This window comes from Struthio camelus, chromosome 1, assembly GCF_040807025.1.
Source record: "Struthio camelus isolate bStrCam1 chromosome 1, bStrCam1.hap1, whole genome shotgun sequence".
NCBI classification, from domain to species: Eukaryota; Metazoa; Chordata; class Aves; order Struthioniformes; family Struthionidae; genus Struthio; species Struthio camelus.
In genome coordinates this window covers 149,118,623-149,140,969 of record NC_090942.1, presented here as the reverse complement: position 1 = coordinate 149,140,969, position 22,347 = coordinate 149,118,623, and the positions used below count along the sequence as shown (strand labels likewise).

Below are 22,347 nucleotides of genomic sequence, written 5' to 3'. Positions count from 1 at the left end.
CAAAAAGTTAGTGATGATTTTGTGCAGCATTGAGCTCTCCCAGACTCACAATATAGGAGGGAACAGAGGCTCCTGAAAGAAAAGACTAAACATACAAGTCCTCACAAATGCAGTTCTTGGCTCCAAGCAACCGTAGCCCTGCTAGCCAAATCTAAATCAGACTGACTGCTGATCCTTACTCTCAGGCTTGAGGGGATCGGTGAGTTTGGGGTTGTGGTATTGGGCTTATTCTGGTGGTCTTTATTGGGGTTGTAATAGGGGATTTTGTAGGGGTGTGGAGTTTGAGGGTTCTTCACCGGTCTTTACAAGCAGTTTGACTAATTTGGGTCTTCCCATGATTAGCAGCCTGGAAAACATCCACATAAGCCTTTGCTTAGTTATTCTTTCTCGGTTTTCTTGAAAGGGGGAAAAAAAGAAAGGGAATGCGGGGATAGTGCTGGAATTACCAGAAGAATGAAGGCACAAAGTTATTCCCTTTACAGTGCTTCCACTTCTGGACATGCTTGGTATGCAGTAAGAAAACCCCGAAGACACTTCCATTTTAAATGGATAGTACTTCTCCCTCAGACTTTTGCCTAAATGAACAAACCCCCTTTACCAGCTGGTGTAAGGAGCATGAGCACGCCTGATGTAATACCAAAGGCACCATTGCTGAGCTGGCCCCGGGCTTCTCCATGACCTAGGCAGCAACAAAATTCAATGTCCCCAGAAAAAAAGCGCAGAGGGAGAGTCCTGGGATGCCAGGATCGCTGCTCCTGCACCTTGGGATCAGCGACTGGAGGTGTCGGGAGGGCGAGCGCACACCACATGGGGGCCACCGCTGCCCCTCGAGCACCTCAGCGCTGTGGCCGGGGTGGCCAGCTGTGCTGGCCGACTGCGACAGCCGCGGCTCAGGCAGCGCTCGCTGCTCTGACAACCTCCTCCACAGGCAAAATAAGTGCAGGGCTCCATAGTTGCCTCTTCCCAGGACTATTTTGCCATCTCTGGGAGCCTGCTGCCCAACGGATGGCCAGTTTAGCCTATACTAATCCCAAACTGCCTTCCATTCTAATGGATAATTCTGAAATATAAACAGCTTCAACTGCAAATGGAAAAGATAATTGCTCTTGTCTTCGGTCTCACTTTATATATTTACATATTGATTTTATTAAGACACTCTGTAAATCATAATTGAAATATCTGCCAACTTGTTCCATTTTTCACAACATTTCGTTTGTCTGAGCACCCGCTATGAAAATATACAGATTTTTAATGATGTGTGTGGCTGTGGAAACATGAGGAGTAAATCTGCAACTCAGGTTAGCTGAGTTACAGCTACAGCAACTCAGGCTGATCTAGCTTTTAAAAGATGTGAAACTGAACACAACCTCTAAAAGTGACCCTGTCTCACCCCAAAAACAGTGAGATAGGATCCTTGGGTGAGTAAAATGTGCAAAGCCCAGTATGAAAGACATTTATTTTCAGAATTATCATCAGTGAAAAATAAAAGAATGCCAAGGACAAGGAGCTTGAGAGAAAAACTGATGCCTAGATACAAAATCATAACCTACATTACTGCACATTCACAAAAGCTTTGCAAAAAAGTAAATATCACAGCTTCATTTTACCACAAGAGACATGTTTGATTGTGATTACCTACACAGCTAAAACATTGCTAAGGCAACTATCACCATGGTATCTAAACTTCTAAGACATCAGTGCATTTACCATTCAAGAAATTCTCAAATGATTGCATTTCTCTGTAGTTACAGGACTTTTCTTCGCTTTTATTTCTTCCTCCTGTTTCTTAACTTATAATACATCCATCAGTAATGAGACAGGCAACATATCAGCATGTGAAGGTGGGGAAGATTTTAGCCAAGGAAAATCCATTTGAGTTTCATCTGTCAGCCTAGATTTTGGGGTAATTTTTGTGCACCAGCAAGAGGTTTTTGGCCACAGCTAGAAATTGATCTGGCAACCACCCCTCTGGAGTTCAACCATGAAGGGGCTAATATAGCCTTTAAGTTATCTTTGTTATCCCTTTTCATCCCTTTCATCCCCGGTCAAAGGAGTTGAACATCTACTTTTACAATACTGGTGCAGAATTCATTTTTTCTTCATCTATTCAGGTGCTAATAAGATCAACTGCCCATCTAAGTTATTCTCTTCAAGAGGCTTTGTGTAGCTTGCTTTTTAGTTGCAAAAAAAAGCCAGAGGCAAATTATATACCTGGTACTATTTCATCATTTAAAATGTTATTTTCCTGAGTCTCAGTAATCATAGCACAGCATTTTTGCAATCAAAAATGAAGCAGAATTCAATCTTAGAAGCCATGAGGCTACAAAATACCACATCTTCTCCAGACAGTATCTATAAGTAGCATTTTTCGTGCCTTGCACACTTTATTATCCATCAAAGCCTTTCACCTACTGAGACTGGAAAACACATTACCTCCACACTAAGTCACTTTCCCCTTACCTAACAGAAACCCAGATTCTCAAAGCAGAGGGGCTGCACGCTGCTGTCCTGTGGGGCAAGCCTGCATGCCTGCCTTACCCAGGAGAAGGAAAATGTCATTTTTAAGCAACATTCATCCTACAGAGTCCAGATCTACCAATAAGCCTCTCTCCCAAGACAAACTAAAGCCAAATCTTCTTGCCTGGCTGGGAAGAGAGCACCTCAGGCTAAAGAAACTTCTCTGCTGCTCTGGCTCCTTTCTCAGCATGGCCCCATCCCAGGAGCAAAGGCCACAGGCACCAGCTGCCGAGAGGAAGTTCGCACAGTGCTCACGCTGACAGAGTACTTCCAAGGCAGAGGAAAAGATTTTCCTCTCTATATGTCCATTTTCCTCCAGATATGCTGCTCATCATAGCTCTCCCCCAAATCAGTACTGGCCTCCCTTTGCCAAGACACTTGCAAATCATCTCGGAGGAGGGGAGGAGAGCAGCTACTCCTAACGTGATTGTGGCCGGGGGAAACAGAGCAAGGCTTCTGCACTACCTCTCAGAAATCTTGTGTAGTCATTGCCACACGTATCCCTCACCCCAAAGCCTAAGGGATCAAGCAGTGGAGAACTATTCCCAGGCCTGGGAGATGCAAAGTTCAGCTGAAAACCTGTCCTTAGAGCTGTAGCCTAAAAAACAGGTACCACACGTGCACATATGCATACACACACATCCCACACTATTACTGCCAAGATACCCTTATTTATGTTTATGTGAAAAAAGGAAAGGTGTGGAGGTGTCTAACACTGTGATGAGCAGGCAAGCATTGTCAGTGTTTTCTTAACTGATAGTTTTTCTCACATAAAGAGAAAGTGTTTCTAACTGTAGGAGACAGTCAAAACTGGTTTGGGAATACAGGATGTAACAAACTACCCTGACATCCATGATTTGAAAGCATGTTCCAGTGCTGCTGTTCTCCATGAAAACGCTGCCTATCCTACACACAGGATCCCCCTTATCTCATATGGTGGTATTAGGAATTGCACACGCAGAGCAACCATCCCTTGCATGACTTAATGGGAAGATTGCAGAGCATGGCAGCAAAGAGCCAGGCTACAAGGCAGGACCTGACCGATTGTCACTACTTGCCCTTTCAGGTCTTCAGGGGCTTCTTTTCTTGCTGCCTATCAGTGGCAAGAGAGGAATGATGTGGCTAAACCATTATCAGTATAACATCCTGGGCACTATTATTACGCACCAGCTGTACAAATAGGACTGCCTGGGATGCCTGTTTAAGTCAAATAAGACTTATTACTTATGTTCCCTGTGAATTCTTGTCCCAGGGCAGTGAGAAGGGTTATTTTGGTAGGTGAAAGTAGAGTGAGGGGCTACGAGAAGTTTTATCTCCAGCGAGCCTACCAGAGAAAAACTGCTTCAAACTGTTCCCCTGTGAACTGTTTCCAAGAGGCTGCTCCCAGACGCAAGAAACCACTAAATCCCAGGTGGGTACATCTCTCATGAGGTTGTAAACTGTTTAAAATACCTCCATTATTAACCAGTAGAACTGCACAGCTTCTCACAAGTTGCTGCAATTCCTTAGTCAAGAGGAGGGTGTCTGCCTGAGACAAACATGTTTTTCTAATTCAAGTACTATGTGACCAGGTCTGCTGTAAGCTGGGCAGCATCAGCAGTTTGCCGTGGCCTCACGTCTTGTATTGTTTTTCTGCGATGGGCACGCACAGGTCAGGAAGAGCGAGGAAGGACTCCAGTCCCAAAGCCTTGCATGGATTCAACAGAAGCTCCTAAACTTCCCAGCTGCAAAATGTTCTCCGTTGCCTCTGCCGGCTTCAGCAGTCAGGAGGCAACGGCTGCTGGATCACAGCTCTGACTGACTTCTCAGCTCAGCAAGACCTTCGAGACCTTGCTGCCTTGATCCTGCTGCTCGGACCCTGCTGCATGGACCTCAGGTTGTGTGATGCAGCAGCCCCTAGCACATGCACAAGATCTTGACTTCATTAGTGGCTGGGCTGCTTCTTCCCCCACTGCTCGTAGAGCTCAACAGGGATGACAGGGATCCAGCAGTCCCTGCCACTCAATGCTTATAAAAACAGATTTTTGCACCACCTGAGGACTCTGAGCTTAACAGAATGTAGGAAAAATCCTGCTATGCTCAGAGGCAAAACCTGGCTTCCGCAAATGCAGATTCCCCTGCTTCCTCTGAGCTCAGCTGATGCTGCTGCACTCCAGCAGCTGTGAAACCCAGAGATATGGCCTTGCCTCCTTTGGGGCTAGTGTTTACTAGACACCCACAGAGCTCAGGGGAGAAATAGGACGCTGTTACTCAAAGGAGTAGCTGTGTCTTTAGCCAGGTTCTCCTAACTGGGGAATACAGCCAAACGCCAGATGGATGGTGTCATCCAGCAGAGCTAGGGTGACACAGCTCTCTCTCAGGGGAGCAGCCATTCCCAGCTCCTCAGTCCAGGCAAGCTCACCTCCAGCTACGGCAGAACTGAGCTCAGGTAGCAGCTATACCCAGAGAGCCCAAGGTCTGTCAGTAGAGGGTGGTCACTCAGGCTTCTTCAGATCCAGCCACAGGCGGACAGCAGACCCACCATGCTGTGATACTCATTGTTCTCCTGGTGAGCATGCACCAGTGTACATGTTCAGGCTGCTATCGAGGAAGCATGCAGTAAACACACATGAGGTGTACAAGACAAAGACATTTTTAAAACACAATTAAATAATATTTTTGTTTCTCTCTCTTTGGTATTAGCTAACCCAAAACTACAAGGTTACAGTCCACACTGGTGTGTGTTTGCTTTTAATGTCTTTACAATTATGCTATACTAAAAAAAATTCTGTCTTTCCTAAAGCTGGCATTTTTCACAGCAAATTTGATCGTGGTCTCCTTAAAGAAAAAAAGAAGAAGAAGAAGAAGAAGAAGAAGAAGAAGACATGGTCATCTCCTTAGCTGTGAAGACAGCTTCTGAAATGGCTCCTGCGTGACAGCCATGGCCTCTTTTAAGCAGCAAGATCAGCTGCTGCTGCTTCTCTGTGCCATGGCTTCCACTGCATGATACCTGTAGTCCCTTCTTCAAAGGCAGCTGCAGAGAGAGGGGAAAAGCCTACCCAAGCTGGCTAAGATAAATAAGGAAGATAAACAGCTTTTTTCTCTGAACTCTCCTTCCTACCTCCCAGCAAGCAACAGCCAAATTCCAGTCCCTGCTCCATCTGCTTCCTGACAAATCCCACAGCACACCTGGTCTTCAGGCAGGTGACCCTTGCGTCCCACTTCTCTCTGCAGAGAAGTTATCCACTGCTGCCAGCCGTCCCCCAGCACCTTGCCCACACGAAGGAGGAAAGCACAGAAATACAGCACCTGGCTGAGGACTCAGCACCGAAATGAGAATTGATGCACCACAGATCATGCGCAGAACCACAGTGGGAGCCAGGAGTTGGGCTCCCCGCAGCTGGGGAGAGAACAGCAGGTAAATGTGGCTGGAGTGGATAAATGGGAGGTCTGCTGCAAGGCAAGAGAAGCGAGGAAAGCTGTGAGTGGACTGGGCATGGCTGATGACCAGGTACGCAGATGAAGATCAGGGACAGGTCATGATGAACTGATGGATGAGAAGGGATGCTCAGTGGACAAGGTTATTGTACAGACCTGGCTCAAAGAGGTTAACAGGGGAAGCCATTTCCAGGTCTCTAGACAAAAGAAAAATAACTTTGTGATCATCTTCCTTTCTCAGTGCAGCCCCACAGATATTGTAACTCTGTGGCCAGCAGACCACTGCACATGAGCAAAAGCAAGTAGCCTAGGTGGGAAGTCCTTGCAGAAAGAAAAAGTAATGTCTAATTGCATCCCAAGAAACTAGAAAGCCATCAGGCTAGCTCAGTAAGAAAAGTAGCTGAGAAATGAGTATGGAAAATAAGCAGGCATGAGTAGATGTAACAGAGACAGAAAAGTGTTGACACAGTTTGGCAACGCTTTTATAAAACATTCTGCCAGTAAAACATCGAATGAAGCACGTGCCTTTCCTGGGTTGCATCAGAGTTCGTTTCCGGGAGGAGGGCCTTTACGTACGCTATTTAGGCACACGGAGCTATGCTGGCAGAATTTTACCCTTTCTGGGACGCTTTCTTGGTGGTTTCGCCAGGCTGAATTAAACACACTATTCAGCAAAAGAGTTTCAGCGAAGCTGTCAGCCGCTGGTATTCATCCACAAGACCACGAAGCCCGTGTTTCCCTGCCTGGGGTCCTCCCTCCCTCCCGACACAGACGCGCTCCCAGCTGCAGCGCAGCAATGTGGAATAAAAACAGGGACACGCTGACCCCTTGTGGCCGCATGACCGCCTTTCAGAAGCAATTTCTCCCCAGCAAGAACTTAAGAGAATTACATGTTTTTTAAAGCTGGAGCTCGACCAAGGCACAAATGGGTTCACTGCCGCAGAGGCACCACTGCCAGAGGGTTGCCTTGTGCTGCTCACAGCCTGCCCAGGCTTCAACCTCTGGGTGTGGAAACTACGAAGCAGCAGGTTGCTCACGTGTTACTGACCAAAAACCAGTGCTTTTCCTGGCTCACAGGCGTTATCCTTTGGATAGACCAAAAGACAGCTGTACTTGGAGCACTCCAGGTGACCATTTCAGAGATTACCCCAGGCAGCTCCTGCTGCTCATAGACCTAGCAACAGGAGCGACTTGTATAGTGAAGATGTGGTGCTTAATTCCCTGGAGGAGCAGCCAGCCATCGCAGGGTCTCTCCCAGGCAGTTCCTGCTGCAGAACTGACCAAACTCTGAATAGGTATGACATTTGTAAATAGTCAGTAGAAACTGTTTCTACATGTGTGGGAATTATCTCCTAAACAGTGTTTTGTGCAGGGTAAAGATAGGAGGTGGTTTGTATGTGTCTTCAGATACTCTGTAGCAGTGGATCATGCATGTGCTGGAGTGGTCATTCAAGACCTCAGAGCAGCTGGATTATAAAAATCTGCCAGAAAAATAGTTTAGGGAGTCTCATCCGATCCAGCTGAAGATGTCTTTGCAATAGACACTCCCACCTTCATCCAGACAGCAAATGATCATCCTTTTCAGGAGATCACTTCCCCACGTTACCCTATGCAAAAGATTCCCAGAAATTATGACTTTTTAAAAAAACACTATCCACAAATGTCTATGGGACAATGCCCTGCTCATGTTCCCTACTGTCTCTGAAGGGCTGGTTTGGGGAGCCTTCTGGCAGCAGCCCTGGCTGAGGGAAGAGTTTAAGTGAAGAGCAATCAGCCTGGTCATTAGGAGCAGAGAGCACTGCAGGCATAATGACAATCAAACAGGCTAACTGCCAAAAAAATCCCTTTCCCCTCATCATTGCATCTGCCAAAGAACGTGAACCAAAGCCCATTCAAACCAGTAGGTTGCCTTTAGAGTGTCTAATCAAATATTGATAACTAAGATGCAATAAATTGTAAGGTTAGGCCGCTGCTTACAGGCCATGGAGAGGGATAGGGACGGCCTGCTGCGTCACCATTCAGTTCACTCTAAAGTGGACTTCTAAGATGGGGCACACGAATTTTGCTCTAGAAGTGCCTGTAGCTCTCCGCTGACCATCAGGGAACCTGAGGGTGAGGGAAATGTGTACACTAAAGTTGTCTGAAGTTAGATTAGATGATTCCCGGCAACAATCACTGGCTTTGCATCAGGGACTGGAGAGAGAGGGAGCATGAGATATGTTACCAAGTACTGTTGTACAGTTACCGAGAACAACTCTGGGACCGGGCCATTTGAAAGCTGATTTAACATTGTCACATCACTGAAATAGTGCAAACGCTCAAGTAGTTTTCTTGCTGGTAAGCTGAGCAAATAAAGGGGGAGAGAGAATGAATGTCAATATTAACATCACAAGCCACTGAACAACTTATTCAGCCCATTGGCTGCTATTCAAGCCAGTGCACAGGGCCTGTGAGGGCAGCCTCTCCGGAACCAAAACAGTCCCCAAAACTTAGCAGAATAAGAGAGGAAAGCAGCATCTGTGCTGCCTAAGTTTTCTGTCTCAAAAAAGCCAAATAGTCCACTGAGAAGCCAAAGGCTGCCTGCGCTGCCTCTGTACAAGAAGGTGAAATAATTTACACTGAGTAAAACTCCAGCACTTTAGCCCTGCTAGAGGACATTTAAGAGCCTGGTGCTTCTATTTCGCGCTGTCATAAGCTGCTGTTACTTAATCATTGGAAAGTAACCAGATCTCCGATTCTCCTATTGCGCTGAAGACCACTGTGGGCAACCAAGGAAGTTTCAAGGTCTTACGAGAAAGCCCAGCTGCACGCCCTGCTTAACACTGTAGGATGGCAACGACCAAGGCAGGAAAGGTTATTAGAGGAAAGCATTTTGATGTTTTAGATGTGTCCCAGCAGTTCTTTATTGCTTACGAAAGATTGTTGGTGTTGTTACTTTTACTCTGGGTTCTTCATGTGGTTTTACTAGTTTATAGTAGTGCTCTACTCTGTTATTCAGTGCATATAAAGGTCTTTACACCTTCCTTTGTTAGTAATGAGCAAGATATTAGTGGGGGTTGGTTAATTGACGATACATTTTGAAATCATTAAAATAAGCCTGGTTAGCTTCAGCTCCGTTTCAGAGAAAAGAAAATTCACGTTACCAAGTGGAAAAGGAATACCAATGTCAAATAATTATTTTTTTATGCCCACACTGTACTAATAAATGTTACAAGTTCTTAACAAATTACTTTACAGACTTTCAGTCTGAACACCAAGCTCACTGAAACAAAGAGCAGAAAAATGTGTTATTGCCCCCAGAATGACATGTCTAGATTACTGTTATTCCCACAGTGTCAATCTTTCTTATCTTTAACTTGATAAACTGCAGGTGCTTGAAACTGCTGCAGCAGCTAGAATACTGATATGCAATAAGTGTGCATGTCACATTTCTCCTATCCTCTGTTAGCCTAAATTTACTTCATAGAGAAGATGATGATAAGGAGTCTCTTTGCAAAAAGGAATTAGAGCATCCATATGCCTTGGCAGCTGTACCGTGGAAGAAGATAATACCAACAGGTGCAGAAGAGCAGAGTTCGTGATATTGCTGGATTTTCCTTCATTCGAAATATGCGGCCAAGCAAAATAAAATAGATCTTTTCCTATAGAACCCAAGTGCAAATGGAGGTAGCAATGACATAGACTTACGGTTTTTAGTGAGTCTCTTTGTCCTAATATCTGTCCTAATATCTGTGCTTTGTCACAGAGCAACTATTTCATCTGACAAAGCAAGCAGTGTACTATATACGATATTATTTTTCAAAATGAATGTAAATTTTTCATCACAATACACCGCTTATATGGCTGGAATTTTTACTTCAATGCAGGTAAAAATAATCAATACATGATTTGCTGGCATTGACCATAATGCATCCAAAATAATTGAATCCAAGAGGGGATACTGAGGATGCTAGATTTGGTATACATCCACTTCAATATTCAATGCTCAGAAGTTCGGTGTTTTGTTTACTTTTTTTTTAGAAAAATGCATATTTTTATTTTAAAAACTTAAAAAATTGTTTTCTTCCTTTACTAAATGGCTTCATGGGTGTATTCAGAAATCAAACATCTCCACAGGACAATTTTTTTTCCTATCTTACAAAGCAAAGAATGCTAAAATGTTATTCTTCTGAGAAAGTTAGGGCAAACAGCAAGAATTCTAGGAGCCAGGCACTTACTACTGTAAATGAATGTAGCTGTACTGATTTCAGGCATCGCTAGTACTTATTCTTCTTTCCAGACAGCCACGGGATTTGGTTCTGTTCCTATCAAAATTTTGCTTTTGATTTCAGCCGGGAGTGGATCAGACCTTGTTGAGCTAATGAGCCTGAGTTTGGATTAGAAATATCAGTGCTATTCTAATAAGCTGTTCTTGCATGAATTTAAAATTGGTCAATCATACATGAGTAAACAAAGGTGAAAAAAAAAATACAGCCACATTTCAAACTTATTTTTGTGGAAATTGGACACTGCATTAGCACTCTACTGCTGCTCACAGTTTTTTGCTAGCCTCAAGTTGAAACTGAGCCTGCTTTTCTGTGTATTCATACTTCTTAGATGCAAGCTATTACGCACTAGAAGGAAACGCAGCACTGTCAATGAAAACTGGTGTTTCCATGTTATTAATGTCACTGGTTCATGTTATAGTCATAGCAAATTCATTAATTTCTGTCTCAGCTTTAAAGCATTCTTACAAAACCAAGAGGCTGAAAGAACAAGCTATGGGATGTAGATTTGTGAAGCTGGCAGCTTTCTAGAGCGTTAAAGCTTATGAAAATCCAAATCCAAGATAAAATGTATGGAATGTGAGCTTGCTTCCTGAAGCCCTGGGGCTTCATCCAAAATGCGCTAAGGCTAGCGAGAGTCCTTCCACTGTCTTCACTGGACTTTGGATAAAGCCCTTCAAAGATGTAAAACAGAGGCTTAACATGCTTAGTTTGCCAGGGATATTTGGTTACCCAATAGAAGCTGCCCAACTCAATAACCCTGAGAAGAAGGGTGAAGGATGCACGCTCAGAGCCAGCAGGTTAAGATCACACAGAGGGACCAGCACTTTACCATGCTGGTAAAGCTAGCCCTACTTGCACACACAGAGGGAAGGCATCAAGGGAAGGATATCAGAGACGCCTGCCCGGACCCACTGCAGAGGGAAAGGTCTATGAATAGGAAAGGTGGGGCTGGTGCATTAGCTGTGCATTTACATTTTCTAGAACTACTCCATGAGCAACACAGTGGATGGCATGTTTCCTCCTCCCTCACCCATGGTGGACACTCTTTTCCTCTAAGTGGGAGTGGTCGTAAATGATTTTAATTAGTTAGCCTTGGGAAGAAGACATTTCAAATACAATACAGAAACAGGTTTTTCCTACTACAAAAAAAAAGGAACAGCAAAATATCTCCAAACTGATCAAGCAACTTAACTGCTCCAGTAACCAAGAAATGCTTTAAGCTGAGGAAAGTGTAAAGTCTCAGCCTAGCAGCTGCCCCAGAGCTGGGGACAAGAAACTGGATTGCTGTTCCCTGCTTTGCTACGCACCTAAGTTCATCTCGGGGTAAGAAGTGCCTTGTCTGCTAAATAATATCTAGCCAGTAGGTTTCTCTCAGCAAAGCTTAATTTATTTTGAGATTCTGAGGCAGAAGGCACTGGGGAAGTGAACTACAGCAATAACAGTTACCCAGTTTTCTCAGCAAAATGTTCAGACTATGCACAGTAGTTCCAGAAAAAGACTCAGGCAAACTACATGGCATTTCCTCTTTCTAACAAGCAAAAAAAACACAGTGAGAGGTATGTTGTCTCCTGGGACTCTGAAGGCTTTCATTTATTCCTGTTGCATTCAGCTAAGTTTTGTTCCAACTCTAAAAGTTAAGCAGTTAGAAGAAGTGAAGAAATAGTGGAAGGCAGAAATGTGTCTCTGTAACCAGAAAGTCTAGCACCATCAAGGATAGCTTTTTATTGCTTTAACTTTCTGGAAAATGGCTTCCAAAACACAAAGGAAAGCGTTTCCAGTAGTGTTCTTTTTATCATTTGCCTGTTATGCCCTCCATACTTTCAATACTGGAAGCAAACAGACAACTAGCAGTGGAAGGATGCCCCAGAACTAAACCTGGGTTTCCTTAAAATGTGGTAACAATTGCTAAGAATAAGTATTCTGACTGTTGCACATACAAATAAAAAATAGCTTGTTCTAAACCTTAAAGTCCTCTTAAGTATGCGACCTCAGGTAAAGGCCATTAATGAAGAGATGCTATAACCCCTGAACACGTTTCACAGAAAGAGGGCCTGGAGGTGGCCTTTTTCTTTAGATTATCTTAAACAAACCACCTTTGACGAGTGATTTCACTCATTGACATTCATTTAAGATAGTACATTCCTACGCAGAAAGTTCATTGCACAAAAGAGTCATTAGCGAGGCCCTCTGTGAATCCTGAGAAACGCTGTGCCCTCCAAGTCTGCAGAAGGTCTGAAGCAAGAATGCATTTCTGAAGCAGCTGCTTAAAGATCTGAGGAAACTTGGCTGGAAGAGTAGCCACATGATCCTCCATTCCCTTTAGTACTTTTGGCTTTCAGACGTTAAGTCCAACGTGACATGACAGCCTTACACAATCAAAAACTCACCATTGACCAACAGAGCAATACAGTAACACTGTGAAGGTTAAACAGAGGAGAGAGGGAGATGTGCATCCACCTTTTCCTTTCTCTCTTTATTCTCATTTGAAGTTTTTAGTCTCTACTCGCTCAAATGGAAGCGAAAACTTCCCACCACGAATCTGGCTGTTGTGCAATGCAGCACGCTGGCTGGGGAAAGAAAGGCTGCCTTTCTCGACCATGTGAGACACCCCACTCGGAAGGAGAGAGCATTGCCCTGAGCAATATATAGCTGACCTTACATTCAGGACAGGCCCCACGGGCACGGACGGCTCTGAGCTTTTGAAAAGTGCGGAGGAGGATGCATACTTCAGGGCTGGTAAGGAGGAGCTCAGCAACCCCCAAGCAGCGCCTTTAGTGTTTTGTTTCATCTCTAGCCCTTCATCATCACCTTTTCCTTTTAGAGGTCCCTATTTAAAATTAACCCTTTAAAAATACCATTTGCCAATCATACAGTTCAACAGAGCGCTGGAAGAAACTGTCTTTTTTTATTGCTTGACAACTGGCAGCCCTTGTGCTTCTAGCACCTACCATCACATTCAGGAGGTGACACCTCATTCACATTGTGGGATACAGGCACAAATAAGGAAGGGAGAAGAGATAACAATGTTGGGCCTGACACACACACTGATGGCTTGTCTCCCCGCCACAAAGCTAGAGCAAGATACATTTGCGCTTTCTCTAAAATCCCCTTTGCACAGTCAAAGCAGCGTAAATGTATGTTAGGGTAGGTGGGAATAAGGACTATTGTCTTCAAAGACATGATCTGACCTATCTAAACTTTGCAGCACTTTTGCTGTAATATAGAGTTTTCTTTACTCCAATATAATTACATCAATATAATGTAAATCTTCTCTTAGCAGTCATAAGAAAGTGGAAGACAGTGACTGGATAATTTTGTACATCCCAAAGTCTTTAATTTAATCATACTTCAAGAGACATATTATTCAAAAATGTGTATGAATTTCACATCAGATTGCAGACATTTGTTTCTTTTGCTTCATACAAGATAATTGTTAGATTATAGATAATTATTAGATAAAAAATTCTTCTTTTCATTCATCATAGTTCACAAAAGTTACCTCATAGTAGAAATAACTCTGAGTTAACACAGCATCTAAAAATTCTAAACTATTAGCTTTCTCTGACATCCATTTAATTTGTATTTTAAAGCTAAACAGCAATTATTGGAAAGTAAATCAAGTCTCTCTGGGGCTGAAAGTTGTAGTTCAATTAATTTATTGCTTAGAAAAGCCCCAAAATAGTTATGTTTACTCCTTTTAACTTTTTTGAAAGTGATCATTGCTTGAAACCTTTTGAAAATGTTTGAATTTTTGAAATTTCACTGAAAAGTGAAGTTTCAAATGTCTGAAACAAAAAAACTTTCAAACTTCTGAAACAAACTGAAAGCTTTGACGCTTCACTGAAACTTTTTGCAAGTGTTTTTGAAATGTGTTACATTCAATAAGCTAAACATTTTTCCTGATTTATGGGACTTGATAGCAGTCTGTGGGCAGATGCAGAATAATCTTTTTGCTAAAAAGATCAGTTGTTTCTGTTTCATTGGAGCCAAAAAATTGGACCTCTGGACTGACTTCTGCAGCACAGAATAAGCGGTTAAAGAAAATCAATTCACTCAAAGAGAGGACAAAGTGTCTGTAATCTGTGAATTACTAATAAACATATATAAAGCATTTTTAAAGGAACACGCAAGTTTGTTCCTTTCAAAATGTAAGGAAAAACAGTAACGGTTGTATAGCCAGAAGTATTACATTGCTTCCAACTGCTGTGAGACGTTTCACTTTGAAAATACAGATACCTTAGCTTGGGGTTATGTGTCCCAGAGTTAATGAGATACCCTTTGTTTAATGGGTAGCATTGCCATTTGAATTTGTTATTATTATAAACTGGTTTTACAGCAGTCACACAGAGCAATCTGAGCCCATTCGGACCAAGTATCTCTACATACAGACATATGCAAATACTATGTCTAGTAAAAAGGAGTGTAGCCTATTTATAGAATGTGAAATAATGTGAAATATTTATAGAATGGCCTTGCAAAATGCTCTGGCATTTAGCAGCCCAAGAACTCAGCCTGCGTTCCTCACCGCGATGTAGAAGAAGGACAAATGTAATCCTTGAAGGCCAAATAGCACGAAGGAATCGAGACTGTTGATTTATTCCTGTGTTAGAATTTGTTACCCACTAAGTAACTGTGTGCAGCACTGGGGCTCCCATTTTGAAAAAGAAATTGGAGAAACTTGAGAGAGTGCAGAAAAAGTGTTTTGAAAGTAATTCAAGGGCTGGAGAAATGCCTTAAAGTGAGAGAGAGTTTCTATCTATCTGTCCCATTTTTTGAAAGAAGGTGGAGTGGTGGCTCAGTTACTATCTCACCTTCACAGAGAGAAAATGTACAGTACTAAAAAGCTCTTTAACTTAGTGGAAAAGGCATAACAAGAACTGATGGCTGAGAGCTGAAGCCAGATAAATTCAAGCAGGAAGTATGGCACTCTTGTTACAGATTTTTTTTTTTTTTTTAACAGTAGTCACATTGATTAGCTACTGAAACAAACTACTGAGGACAGCAGCCTGGCAATGTCTTCTAGACTAGAGATCTCACTGAAACATCTACTTAGTCAAGGCATACCGCGCAGTCCAACACTTGGCTAAAAGGTGAAATTCTGCGACACACAGCAAGCTGGAGTAGAGAATCCCCCTGGACTCCAAATTCTATGAAAGCCTAACGGCACAAATTTCCCTTCAATCCATAAGCTCACAATCACTTAGGGTTAATTTTCCAGCTCAGCAAATAACTTAATGTCAGTATCAAGTGAAATTTGTTTTTAAAACTTGGCTTTGGAGATCTTTGGTTAAAAACAGGGAAAACAAAAGCGGTTATCACAGTAGAAGAAGTTGTTTTAAAAATCCTTTTAGTAATCTGCTTCTTCTGGATTTATAAAACTTTTAGGAGGCTTAGGACAAAGCAACCTTCTAGTTATTGAGGTTTTTTGTACATTTTCAAGCTTAAAAAGGAAAACTTCTGCTGACAATTTTCACTGAACACTTATTTATAGAGCCGCTTCAGCAACAAAATAGGACTCTATAATCACACTCTACATGCTTTGGCAGCCCTTAACATGTATGAAAGGTACTGTGTTCAGACTATCTTCTTTTCTTTTTTAATAACAATAAAAAGATAATAAATATCTGTCTTCAGAGCTTCTATATAGATGGAGAGAGTGCATTGGCTGAGAGATGCACAAAATGCAAATAGCTCTTTACACATTCAGGATGACGATACCAAGTTTAGCCAGATCCTATATCTTAATCAGATTTTCCAACAATAAGAGCAAAAGACTCTCAAAAAACACCTTCCAAGGGAGGAGAAGGAGCAACTCTACTCTCTCCCCTGCCAGCCCCTGTAACTAACGGGATGCCTCCAGCTCTTTCCTCCTCGTGACACCAGTTCCAGGTGGAAGGAGGGAAGGGGATGAAACAGGGGCGACAGGAGGGAGTGCCCACAGCCTCCCTGCCAGGCCAGCAGGCAAAGGAGCAGGTCAGAAACCTGCAGAAATAAATGCCTTCTACTAGGACATACCAGAAAGGCACTTAGTTGTGTGCTCCTTACTTCAACTCTGCTCTTTTTCTGACCCAGAAATATCTGAGCCCTTGCCTCTCCTTGGGAAGCTGCTAAAACGGACCTCTGGGCCCAAGGGGAGCTCAGTTTGGTCAATAGGACGGTGCTTGGGCAGCTGCATGCTCAGCAATGCAGCCTTGACTCTCCAGGCAGCCTCTTGCCCTGCTCCTTACTTACAAGGTGGGGACCCTTGGCAGCTGTTTGTACGCACGTCGCTCTTCATGCAGCGTGCCTTTACGGGGTGCAGTGGATGTTCCTGACTCATGCAACTGTTTTAATTCATTGTGTAGTCCTCCTGATGTGGATGACACGAAAAAGTTCACCACCTAGTGGTTCTGGGGGGCTAGCAAAAAAGATGCACAGAAAATGTGAGGGAAAAAAGAAAATTCGTTACCACATAGTGTTTAAAAGCCATTAGACTAACTGTTGATATAAAAGATTGTTTCATTCACTGAAATTATTCAGCTCTCCTAAGAAGAAAAATGTTACAGAACTGTAAAATGCTCAGGAGAAAAGAAGTGTTCTGTAACAGTCTCCCTGTATGAAATGTTAATACATCAGGGGTCAGCAAATAACACAAATAGGGAGTATCATTCCTTAAATTCTTACAGTAAATAAAACTTCCAGCTGTAAATGTGTATATGTGTTATGTGTATATGCCTGTTGCATCTACTTTTTCAAAGATGCTGCTTCTTTCACACTACATTCACATTTACTTGTTGTAACCTCCTTTTGTTTTCTGTTTTTCACTTTCACTCAGCTAGGAAAATTGTTCAGAGGTAGACACAAACATAATATGCTAGCCACTGTCCAAATATAAATAAATAATGAAAAGTTTACCGTCTAATAAAACAGTATATAACATAAAAAATAACATATAATGAGGCAAGAAATGCTCATTTCATTCATTTTCTCAGTTGAAATCAAGAATATAAAAGAAGTGTATATAAAGCACAAAATGTGTGTGTTTGTTCATATAACTGTCATTAGCGTATGCGATCACATTAGTATGTGCAGGATGCGGGAAAGTTAAGCCACAGCTCAGCAACTCCGCTCACAAACATCCAAGGATCTATTTAAAGACAAGCCATTCCAGGTTAAGGCAGCCCTACAATCCCTTGTTGCCAAGTCCCATATCCTGTCCTCCCCAGTCTCCAGCATTTTGCAACTCATGGATGTCCTGAATTAGCAATAGTAGCTTTGTTTTCCACAATTCTTGCTGGACTTCTACGGCATGAATTTTCCCAGTCACTTTTTGAACCCTTGAAAATGTGAAACAGTTGCAACTTCCTGTTGCAAAGAGCTCCATTGCTCAGACATCTGCCATGCAAGGTGTCTCCTGTTGCTTGTTTTGAACTTGTCCCCCTCACTGTTGATGGAAGTGTGCTTAGTCTTCCGGGTGGATTAAACATACAAGTAAGTTTTTCAAACATGGGGCTTGGTACCCAAAGCAGCCCAGCTTTTAGGCCAGATGCTCCCTGAGTATGCGAACCTGCTCCAAGAAGGGAATGGGCTCAGAGCAGCCTGTGGGGCACGGCCCCAACCTGGAGCCTGGGAGCATGGGCATGGAGGTCTCCCACAGCAGAGTTCATCAAAGCAACCACCAGGCTATCCTGGGAGAGGTCTTCATCTACCTCTGATTCCCAAATTCTTTATTTCATCTCAACACTAGATGGGAAAGCTTTTGAAACATCACAGATTCTGAGTTCCTTTTTCTAGAAGGGCCTCGGCAGAACTGGAAAACTCCCTATCCATGCATACAGTCACTTTTCAAAACTGATATGGGTCCTTATTTTATCAAAACATTTCTGAAAAGTTTATCCTTCATCTAATCCCTGCAAGCCACCACCTGAAACTGCACCATATAGTGGACCCAAGTCTGTATAGAAGGGTTTTTGCTTAAAACAGGACTGTCATGTTTGTAGCAAATCCTATCAGGCAAGAACTAGACCCTTGCACACATGACAGTAGTGAGAACATTTGGCTGACGCTGTTTCTCAGCTGACTGGCCTGATGGTTATGTAAAATTCCTCATACCGTAATGAAGCATTCCTGGTTAGACATAGACAGTCTGAGGAGCAGCTGGATGCAAAATCCATTGCATGAGGATGTTGGCTGTTATGAATAGACCTTACATTTTCCTGCACACTTGCAACAATCCACCCTGATGTAATTATTCAAGCTGGATCTTGATGAATTCTTCCAAAGTCCTGAGCCATCACATGAAGAGTCATCCACAAATAGCAAGTTCATCAAGCTCCAGCTCACATAAAGATTAATTGTCCATTATGGGATATATTTAAGCATTTCTTCCCCTGTCCTCTGAGATTCTTAGTGAAACGCACCAGGAAAGACAATTTTGAACAGGAAATTATATCTGCAGGGTGAAACATCAGTTTATAAATTGAGTTAGCCCCATTCAGTGCACTACGAAATTTTAAAGTAAATCAAGCTAGAGCATACAAGCACAACAAAGTGGATTTTGAAAACAATATTAGCAGATGTAAAATCAAACAGAGGCCACCAGCACAAAAACTAAGGGAGGCTTGCTTTCAACAGATTGAGATTACTGTTGAAAAAAGCAGGTTCTTGACGGAAGCTTTGTATGGACAAATGTTTGGGGGTCTTTAAGGCTCTCCTGCTAAGTTTTCTTGTGTCTGTTAGTGAGCAGTTATGTTCTGCTGCCAAATTTTCTACAGAAGCAATGGTAAGGTGTCTCTTCCTTTCTTTTCCCTCACCAATTTTCAGGAACTTTAGCTTAAAGGCACACAGCTGTATCATCCACATATATCCCAAGGCTTGCTTTAGGTAACAATTTTTTCATTGGTTTTTGTATTCACAACCCTGTAATTAGCCTGCTGTCCTTCTCTACTGCCAGGTAGAATTTTCCCTGCTGCTGATGAAATAGATCAAGAAACTTTTAATTACTAAATCAGGAAATTAGAAGATGATTAACAGAGGTTTACAAAGGCGCATTGTGTCTATGAAAAAGATAAAAGAAAAGATATTGCCAGAGCTGCCAAACAATTAGAAACTGTTCTTACTTTAAATAGGCCCCTTAACCTGAAATTCTCCTGAATACATTCCTAAATGCAACAGGAAAATATTCAGAGTACAGTACGGTATGAACAATACCAACGATAAATTACACCTGCCTGGCAAATAATTTTGCCTAGAGAAGTCTGGTTAGCTTAATCAAAATAAATTTCTAAGTTACCTCTCCATACTGTTGCAAATTCTGCAGCACTTTCTGTAAAATAAATTTTACTAGGAACGAAATCAAGTGTCCCTCAAAGAGCTACAAAGACAAATTGAACAGAATTAACAGACACCATTTTAAAAACTCATTTAAGTGCTGTCCTTTGTGCGAAGAAGCCAGACAGATCTCAGCCCAGTCTACTGAAGAAGAATAATCAATGGTGTTGGCAGTTCTGAAATTACAATGTTATAAGGCTTGTCTTGCCAAGATGCTTTATTTAATTAAAGCAGAAATCTAGCAGATGGGTTTTCTATTTTAAATTAAACTAATAATTGTAGGAATACAAGTAAAGGAGGTGAAGTTCTCTGCTATAAACAGTTCATGTCAGAGAAGAGAAATGGTTAGAAGAGATCTCAACTGTAGCATCCGCAGGGTGCACTGGTTATTTCATAGATCAAGCAAATGCAAGAATAATTAGCCCTCCCAAGAGAGTAAAAGATTTAGTATGTTTATGGAAGCGAGTAAAAGACAATGAACAGAAAATGAGGCCTCTAAAATGTAGGTCCAGCTGACATTGCAAGCATCCAAAGTGTAACATATGACCAAAGAAAAAAATAAGTTTATCTCATATAGATGGGAAAAGAGGCTGGCAAATGACAAGCAGATTAGAAAATGTGCAGAGGATAGACGTCTCCATACCCTTGTCCTATGCTAATAAGAGTCTTTTATAAGACTTGAATCACCTTTGGTTTAGGTATCTTTTGCACTTACTGAGGCTCCTTTTTAAAAGACATTTTCTCTGATAGGTAAGTCCAGAGCCTGAGAACTACCTGCTGTGGCTGATGTTACCAATTACGTAACTCTTCTTTGATACCATTTTCAGTCTTTTGTATAGGCCTCTGATATGCCACATATCTGGTAACTAAACCCTTTGAACTCTGCGGAATATTTTCTGCTGGTTTAAGTGTTCCCTCAATGGGCATCATGAAGATGGGCTCAGAACAAGTTAATACATGCCAAAAAAAAAAAATCATTAATCAATTAATCAACCAGAAGATGTTTTATCCTGCATAGAATCAGGTTCATCCATTTGTTTTCAAAACAGGAATGTAACTTTTATTTAATTCCATGCTACCATTTTTTCTTCTAAAGAGATATCCCTGTGTCTGCCCATTTTGATAGGAAATTACTGGGTGCAGTGATAATCCCGCAGAGCTTAAGAATTCCAATATTTTCCATGAGATCATAGGTCTAGGACAAAGGCTAAGAATGAAAATAAGAAGAACATGAAAGTCAAAATGCTAATTTATGACCAAATCCAGTGTTTATGTACTGCACATCTCAGAGTGAATGAACTGTTTTGGCAGCATTACATAGCTCTTCTAATGAACACAAGATATTTTCCTTCTTCTCTCAGGCAAATTAAAATATCAGTGTGTTCATTCCTCTTTCTTGTTTGATCTGTTCCTAGCTGGTCATACAGATTTTAAAGCGTATGATGGTCCTACAGTGACCACATTAAACAAGCAAACATCTGCCAACCACTACCACACAAAGGTTTCTTAGATAATGCTCCGTTTGTCCCTACTCAGAACAGTGACAGACACAGAAAGGCAGAATGCTATGTGTGTTTCCATAACAATTGGCCTCTGTTGGAAAATAGGATTTTAGTACTATTTTAGCTTCTTTGCCCAAAAATCATAGGTCATCCAACCTTATATACACAGATATCAGTAATTTTCTTTTATATAACAGCCTGACATGGTTTTATAATGCTTTATAACTTTGGAAGAAAAAAATTGATTCATCACTGTACCAATAGAAAAACTTTATTGTACTATTAACACAATGTGGCAATATTTGATCTTGTCTCACTTTTAGATTTCTTTTCCTTTGTTTTTAATTGAATGAAATAACCTAAACTGACCATTATTGTTACCCTTCTTCAAAAAATGTATTTATTGGCTATGTGGCTAGTCTGCAAAAGCAATTTACTGAAACAGTTCAATCTATTCTGTGAGACAGATAATGGCCAAATCTTAACAGTAAGAACCTAAAGGCTTTCTGCTGTAACAGGATTTAGCAATAACTTTTAATTGGCAGTTCAAAGTTAATCCTCAAGGAAGAATGTGATTTGGCAAAAGCACCTAGTCATAAAAAATAAATCATTAGACTGTGGGGTTTTTTTCTTCGTATTTGTGCTGCTATTGTTATTGGGAAACATTACAGGAATAATTGTTGCATTGTCTTGGACTGACTAGGCTCTTCCTGGGCAATCCATTTTACAACTTTTGCATTTCATTACTCTATCAATGAAAAAGGGGATAAAAGTTTACATTTCTCAGTACTTCTTCCTAGGAAGCTTTAGCTTTATTTAACACTTGCTCTGAATGAAAAAAGATGGGCAAATCCCTCAGACTGATACTCTGCTCTTCCTTTTCTATTCCTCAACATGAGTTTCACATACCCAAAAGCCTAAATTTTTCCTCCATTTCTACTCAAAAAGCCTCCCCAAAGGCTTCCAGTGAGGAATCAGTTCTGTTCTTAGATTTAGTGGTAGGAAAAGCCCATAACCCAGACAAATCTTCTCATTAACTCACCAGGATCTGTTCAGCTCTAAATTTAAGCAACTCTACCATCCATGATTTCCCTTCTTTGTTCCAGTGACGTTTAAGACTAACCCATGGTGACCTGTTTAACTCAGAAAAAAGGATATGGACAATTCAACAGCATACAGATGAGGTCCAAATTAGCCTCCTCCTGTTAAAAGATCAAAGTCTGCACTGAAAGCTAAGTTTTGGATAAAAACTCAGGCATTGTCCCTTGAAGCTACCGGGAATTTTGATGGTAGCATGTGAGAAGACCAGCCTTTTTTTGTGAGAGTTCAGGTAG

At 41.8% G+C, this 22,347-nt stretch overlaps 1 protein-coding gene and 1 long non-coding RNA gene across 2 annotated transcripts in view; both read right to left on the bottom strand.

The window, feature by feature from the left end:
• OCA2 (OCA2 melanosomal transmembrane protein) overlaps positions 1-22,347 on the bottom strand; it is a 220,710-nt gene that overhangs the window by 181,289 nt on the left and 17,074 nt on the right. The window lies entirely within an intron of this gene.
• LOC138063543 (uncharacterized) lies at positions 14,262-22,146 on the bottom strand. The gene is made up of 2 exons (XR_011137082.1): positions 22,056-22,146; positions 14,262-18,633 (listed from the first exon to the last, which is right to left on the bottom strand). It is a non-coding gene; the product is annotated as an uncharacterized lncRNA (long non-coding RNA).